This window comes from Zalophus californianus, chromosome 8 (genome assembly GCF_009762305.2).
Source record: "Zalophus californianus isolate mZalCal1 chromosome 8, mZalCal1.pri.v2, whole genome shotgun sequence".
Taxonomy (NCBI): domain Eukaryota; kingdom Metazoa; phylum Chordata; class Mammalia; order Carnivora; family Otariidae; genus Zalophus; species Zalophus californianus.
The window spans coordinates 6,481,382-6,488,534 of record NC_045602.1 but is presented as its reverse complement, the minus strand read 5'-3'; the positions used below and the strand labels follow the sequence as shown (position 1 = coordinate 6,488,534).

At 42.0% G+C, this 7,153-nt stretch overlaps 1 long non-coding RNA gene across 1 annotated transcript; it reads left to right on the top strand.

Annotated features, from left to right (window-relative positions):
- The first annotated feature begins 644 nt into the window (after window positions 1–644).
- Window positions 645–5,803, top strand: LOC113937073. The gene is made up of 4 exons (XR_003524480.1): window positions 645–740; window positions 2,703–2,851; window positions 4,821–4,966; window positions 5,752–5,803. It is a non-coding gene; the product is annotated as an uncharacterized LOC113937073 (long non-coding RNA).
- The last annotated feature ends 1,350 nt before the right edge of the window (window positions 5,804–7,153 follow it).

Below are 7,153 nucleotides of genomic sequence, written 5' to 3'. Positions count from 1 at the left end.
GCTCTCATAAACATCCATTTTTAGAATAATTGAACTTTAGAATTAGGAAGGGAGTCGGCACATAACCCGTATGCCTCGTATTACTTGAGAACAAATTGAGGTTCTAAGAGTTTAGGTGGCTTGCCTCAGGTGACATGGCTCAGTGGTAGTAGACAGGGCAGGAGCCCCCCATCTCCTTCACCAGGGAGGAGAAGCCTCCCACAGCCCACTCCTGGGGGGCAGGGCAACTTCACCTTCATTACTGAGACAGGTGAGCAACAGGGGCCGAGGTAAACAGGTGGTGTGTCCTGGGAAGTCACAACACCCCTAAGTTGTGTGTATGGAACATCTCACGTCTTTTGGAAAGATAAATAAGCTTTCGGATCTGGGCTCAGGGTCCTGCTATCACCACCCTTAGCTGTAAGAATGTGTTGTCACCCCTTTCTCTCCTGATGCCGCATCCTCCAGCTGGAGAGGGTCTGGAGCAGGTGGCCCACATCGTGGCTCTCTCGGCCATCCCTTGAGTCCTTGAGGACCCCCTTGACACACTTATGCCGGGCTTCCCAGACTCCACAGATGCTGGACAGAAGGAGGAAGCACAGGAAATGACTGACTTTGAGCATCCCTCCCCTAGGTCCCAATAGGACGTTTTGTGGGAAAATTTGTGGGTATCAACCAGCCTCTTCTACCAAAGGAGAAAGCAGCCTGCCCCAGTGCTTCGAGCTGTTGCCAAGGCGACTTCTGCCTCCATCCATTCCCAGGTAAGAAACTCAGAGGAACTGTGCTTACAAGGGTACACGGAGGGGACAGATGGCCCAGCTGTATTTCTACAGCCAGCAAAGCACAGGAGGGCAAAGCCATAGGTTTTACTTTTGACATTCCTTAATTTAAAAAATAAAAACAAAACGGAACACAACCAGCATGTTTGCCAAGACTGGGCCTGAGGTCCCCCAGGGAATGAGGAGGAAAAGAAGGTGACAGGGAGCTGGGAAGCGTCAGGTTGCCTCCAATGGGAGGTGGCCCACGTCGTTTATAAAAAGGTAAGTGCACCAGCGCGGGAAGGCCCCCAGCACCACACTGCAGCTGTGATTTATGAGGAGGACACCGGCTATAAATCAAACTGCTTTGTTTTAAGTATTAGTTTTAGTGTAGGAAATGAACGTACATGCAAAGAGAGTGAGGAAAAATGGCACCGTATTCTAATCTACGCGCATGATAGAATTAGGTTTCAAGCTGGAGCAAAGTTTTTCCACTCTTTGACAAAGTGCCTTTGCGTGGAGTTCTTTGGGGCCAGAGAGCAGAGAGCGACCATTGGGGGCCTCCAGGTCATGGGGAGAATGGCTTTGTCAACTGAAAGACAGCCAGCCTCAAAGTGGGGTAGTAAACACTTTCCTCATCGTCTTCGTGAGGAGCGGTCTTTCAGACTGCTCCAAGCTTGTTAGCTACAGCAGATTATATATCCAAAGGGGGAACGGGGGATCTGTGCTTGCAAGCAGTTCTCCACATACTTGCGCGTCACAGGGCATAATTTGTCACGGCTGTAAAAATCAAGGTGTTCTGATTTCTGAATAGACCTAAGAAAGACCCTTAGGTCATCTTAATACGTTATGTTTCTATCATATCTAATTGTTCATTCAATATTGCCTGCATGCTTCTGCCTAACTGGTTTTCCGGTTCTTCCTGTTTTTGATAGCTCCTTGAGGTCACTTGAGACTGTTGCAGAAGGCTGACATCAGTCACCTAGAGCAGAGTTAGTGCACAGCCTGATGGGCCCCAGCGAGAAGGGCCTCAGAGCTGGAAAGCAAGTTCATTCCTTTGGCTGCTGGTGGTCCCGGATGCTCAGGGCCCTCAGAGCGTCTCTGCCCATAAAACATCCTGGGGTGTCATTATTAGCACCCCTACCTTTGCACCTTGCACAATTGCTGCTCCTGGTGCTAACTCCGTCACCCAGGAGGGAAACACTAGACTATGGCCTGATTCTCGTCAGCCCCCCTGTAACTAGGGATGAGAAAGAAGATGTGGCTGGACAACATGCAGCCGGCACTCAGAATTTCTCGAATACGTTCCTTCTACTTATTGGAACATTTGATACTGTTTACCGTCTTAAGGGTTCATCACTATTTCATATATGCAGACCTTGTATCCCTCAAGAGATGAAAAACTCCCTGAGAGCAGGGCTCAAACCTTTGGTCCTCTTGTATTTCTTAAAATGCCTACTAGCACTTTTGTTCGGGAAATAATAGACTGTGGATATACTCGTCTTGAACTGAATGTCTGTGGAGATGACAGAAGTGAGAGCCACTGCATATAATCGAAGCCCAGGGGTTATTCAAAGCCCCGATTTCAGCTGTGGTATTTAGTGTTCTTTCCCCTAAAGCCTCTTATCATAAATACCACTAGAAAAAAACAGGGGGATTATGATATCATCTCTTTTTGCTTCTCCTACTCTCCTGCTGGTATTGAAATGATCAAGAGAGTACAAAAGTGGCCAAGAAAAAAAAATCCCACGCAGCGGGAAGACATGCAAAGAACATAGAGAACCACAGACAGGATGGCTCTAGAATCACTGAGACAGACCAGCACCGTAGAAATCCCTGCCTATTTCTTGTGAAACTATCAAGTCTCAAAGTGTCCAAATAACAGAAGCATCTCTTTGGTTTGGTGATCGCTTTCCCAGTCAGGGTGAGCTCATTTTTGTATATTTGCATATGTTTTCACCTTAGAGTTTCGGGTTGACTTTGAAGTTCATTCTTTCAAGGACAGAAGGGAATTCCTAAGAGTTCACTGACAGTAAAGTTCATGACAAAGAATTTCGTCTGCATAGCATTGCTGTGCATTTCTGAATAGACCCAAGTAAGACCCTTTGTAAAAGGTAAGTGTGCTGGAGGGCCCTCCAGACTTGGCTGTTCATGGACATTTTTATACTTTCTGTTTTAAAAGAAAATCTTTTCACTGAATATAAATGTTCTGCTTCTAATGAAATTTTGAAGCTTTATATGCATCTAATAGAGGGTGGTATGGCCTGAGGATGACATACAGATGATCAGAACTTTCTAGAAAATTGTTGGCAGGGAGAACCACGCCGCCATATTACCTGTGAGTGGCGCTCTGTGGATTCCAGCTAAGACAAAGACCAAACTGTACAAATACCGGAGGGGGACTGAGGCTGAGTTGGGTAAAGGGAAAACCAGAAAGCTTCTGGAACTGCTCATTTGTTACCTGAACAACCATTTATGGAGGGTATTCCACTGGGTGTTGAGAATATATGACCGAGGACAATGCAGTCCGTGCCCTCCGGAAGCATGGGGTCTCTCGGGAGGGAGGGCTGTTGTAATAGACATGTCTAGATCCCCCCAGAGGGACAAGACAGAGAAGACGGGCCCTGCTCCAGCCAACCGAGGGGGGTGCTGGAGGAACGGAAGTGTGTGTGGGGACAAGAGATTTGATTCACCTTTGAGTGATGTGCCCTGTACCCACAGAAGTGGGAAAGGCATTTCAGCTATGTGGATGGACACCAGGATTTGAAAGGACAGTATTTGGGTAGGTGCCTTTTCCAAAGCACAAATATGATACAAAATCAAGCCCTCTTTAATCTTAAACCTTGATGATTGGTGCATGAGGGGAGGCACTGGGCCAAACTGCTCAAGCGTAGCCTCTGGCGATTTTTCCTTGTGTTCTCATCAATCCTCACTGTTGCCTGGCACAGGGCTCAGTCTGTGTTTGCGGAAGAATCAATGAGCCTCTCAAATTTTTATTTCCGTCATCTCCTTTTAACACTGAGAAATTAGTGGTAGTAGAAGAAAATGTAACTGTACCTTGTAATTTATGGCTATCTTGGAGATAAGGATGAGATTTTTCATTTCTAAGAAAGTTTACTCTGTGTTATCATAGCCTGCTTTTCTCCCCGTCAATCAGCAGGGTTCTTCTAAGGTGACTTATAATTTTGCTAAGTGAGCTACCGTCTCCCTGGCCCTGTGGAAGAAGCCAGTGGTTTTTATTTTTGAGAGTGAGAATTTTAAAATACGAGAAGTCTGTAAACCGTGGGTTCCCTTTGTGCCAAACTCAGAGGTAGAGCACAGGTTTCTCACTTTTCAGTTTTCTTGCCTTCCCACACAAAGAAACCACAAACAGGGAATTAGGACCGAAACACTCAAGCACCACATGTACACCACGGGCCACGTCTCCCTCAGCAGAGGCAACCAAAGAGGGCACTCGTTTTTCAAAAGACCTGAACTGGGCCCACAAATCTGACAGATAATCATAGCTACACGTCTGTAAAACCAACCATGTGCTAGTCCCTCTTTCAGTGTTCCGCAAGCATCAACTCATTCGATCCTCACAACACACTCGTGAGGAGGAAACTGCGATCATCTTCCTTTTACAGCTGGGCAAGCTGAGTCACAAGGAGGTTAAGAATTTGCTCAGCGTTACCAGCTGGTAAATGCCAGAGCTGGAGTCCTGGCAGGCAGGCTGTGCTAACGGGCAGAGCACCCCACCTCCGCTCTGAAGAAGGCAAAATGCTGTCCAATGGAGGAGACGAGCACAATACCATGATGCTCATACGCATTGTGGTTAAAAAAAAAAAAAAAAAGAAATATAGGACATTGTGTTTGCAGTTTAAAACAACTTTAAATGTTGTTGTAAGACAATAGCAATTAGAACGGTTGTGACTTTTCTGTTTTGCAAGTGACTGAGATGTGAGTTTGGAGACCTAGAGTTTTATGAGCATTTTCCAAAGATAAGAATCCTTAAGAACTAATCACGAAACGAGAACCATGGCCAGTGAGCACGTATTCCCTTCCTATTGATTAAAAAAGAGATTTTATTTATATTTTGGACAGTTCATACATGCATATGAGACAACATTCAAAACGACGAAGAGAAGACAGTGAAAAGTGAGCCTCTCCTTCACTTCTGATTCGTAGTCACTGAACTCCCTCCTTCAGAGGCGAGTAGAATTAGGTGATTCTTCTGTAACCTTCCGTAGGTAAGCTGTGCACATATAATCTTATGTATCTACATATAGAATATTTGGGGTGGGGGGCAGAAATGGTAACTTACTATGTCTGAAGAGTTCAGTACTTTGCTTTACTTAAGATTGTATGCTGGAATTCAATATGAGCTTGGTCTGTAGTAGTATATTGGGTCTTGTCAAACTAGTCATTACAGTTGCTTATCGTTGCTTTTTATATTGCTTATGAAAGCAATAGATTTCTCTCTATAAAATTTGCATCCAGCCATCATTCTAAATTATCTTATTGCTTGTGATAGTTTTTCAATGATCCCTTGTGTTTTCCCAGTTAGAGGTCACATAATCTGAATTCCTTTTTCTAATTTTCGTACTTAATGGATATTTCTCTTACCAAGTTGGATGCACGAGTACTGCTAGAACAATGTCAATAGTTGTGACAATGGGCATTCCTATCTTTTTCTTGACTGAATTGGAAGCTACTACTTTATCTCTATGAAACATGATATTAATTTTGGGATTGATGCACACACACAAATTAAATTTACATACACACATACTTAATTGACATTCTTTTTATAGATGTTATATTTTAATATCATATTGATGAACCATCTATCTTTTCCTATATTTCAGATCATTTATTAAAAATGGATGTTAACTCATATAAAATGTTGCTTAATCATATATGGAGATGATTACTTGATTTTTTTCTTTTGATATGTCCAATGATGATTTATTTTTTTTAGTTAAAAAAATTTTAATTCCAATATAGTTAACATACAGTGTTATATTAATTTCAGGTGTACAATATAGTGATTCAACAATTCTATACATGACTCAGTGCTCATCACGGTAAGTGTGCTCTTTAATTCCCTTCATCTATTTCACCCATCCCCCCACCCAACTTCTTTCTGGTAACCATCTTTGTGTTCTCTGCAGTTGGTCTCTTTTTTTCTTTGTTCTTTGTTTTGTTTCTTAAGTTCCACATATGAGTGAAATCATATAGATTTGCTCTGACTTACTTCATTTTAGCATTATACCCTTTAGGTCCATCCATGTTCCTGCAAATGGTAACATTTTGTTATTTTTTATGGCCAAGTAATATTCCATATATTTATATAAATATATATATATATAATATTCCATATATATCACATCTTCTTTATCTGTTCATCTATTGATACTGACTATTGTAAATAATGCTACAGTAAACATCTGGATGCATATATCTTTTTGAATTAGTGTTTTTGTATTGTTTGGCTAAATACCCAGTAGTAGAAATACTGGATCATATGGTAGTTCTATTTTTAATTTTTTGAGGAACATCCATACTGTTTTCCACAGTGGCTGCCCCAGTTTGCATTCCCACCAATAGTGCATGAGGGTTCTTTTTTCTCAACTTCCTCGCCAACACTTGCTGTTTCTTGTGTTTTTGATTTTAGTCATTCTGACAGGTGTGAGGTAGTATCTCGTTGTGGTTTTGATTTGCATTTCCTTGATGATTACTAATGTCGAGCATCTTTTCATGTGTCTGTTGGCCATCTGTTGGTCTTCTTTAGAGAAATGTCTGTTCATGTCTTCTGCCCATTTTTAAATCGGATTTCTTGGTTGGTGTTTTGTGTGTGTGTGTGTGTGTGTGTGTGTGTGTGTTGAGTTGTATAAGTTCTTTTTATTTTGCATACCAACCTTTTATTAGATATGTCATTTACAAATATCTTCTCCCATTCACTAGGTTGACTTTTAGTTCTGTTGATTGTTTCTTTTGCTGTGCAGAAGCTTTTTATTTTGATGTAGTCCCAGTAGTTTATCTTTGCTTTTGTTTCCCTTGCCTCAGGAGTCATATCTAGAAAAATGTTATGGCTAATGTCAGAGAAATTACTGCCTGTGCTCTCTTCTAGGATTTTTATGGTTTTAAGTCTCAGATTTAGGTTTTTAATTCATTCTGAGTTTATTTTTGTGCATGGTGTGTGACAGTGGTCCCATTTCACTCTTTTGCATGTAGCTATCCAGTTTTTCCAACACCATTTGCTGAAGAGACTATTTTTTCTTCATTGCATATTCTTGCCTCCTGTGTCGAAGATTAACTGACCATGTAATTGTGGGCATATTTCTAGGCTGTTCATTCTGTCCCATTGATCTATGTGTTTATTTTTATGCTAATATCATACTGTTTTGGTTACTATAGCCTTGTAATATGTCTTG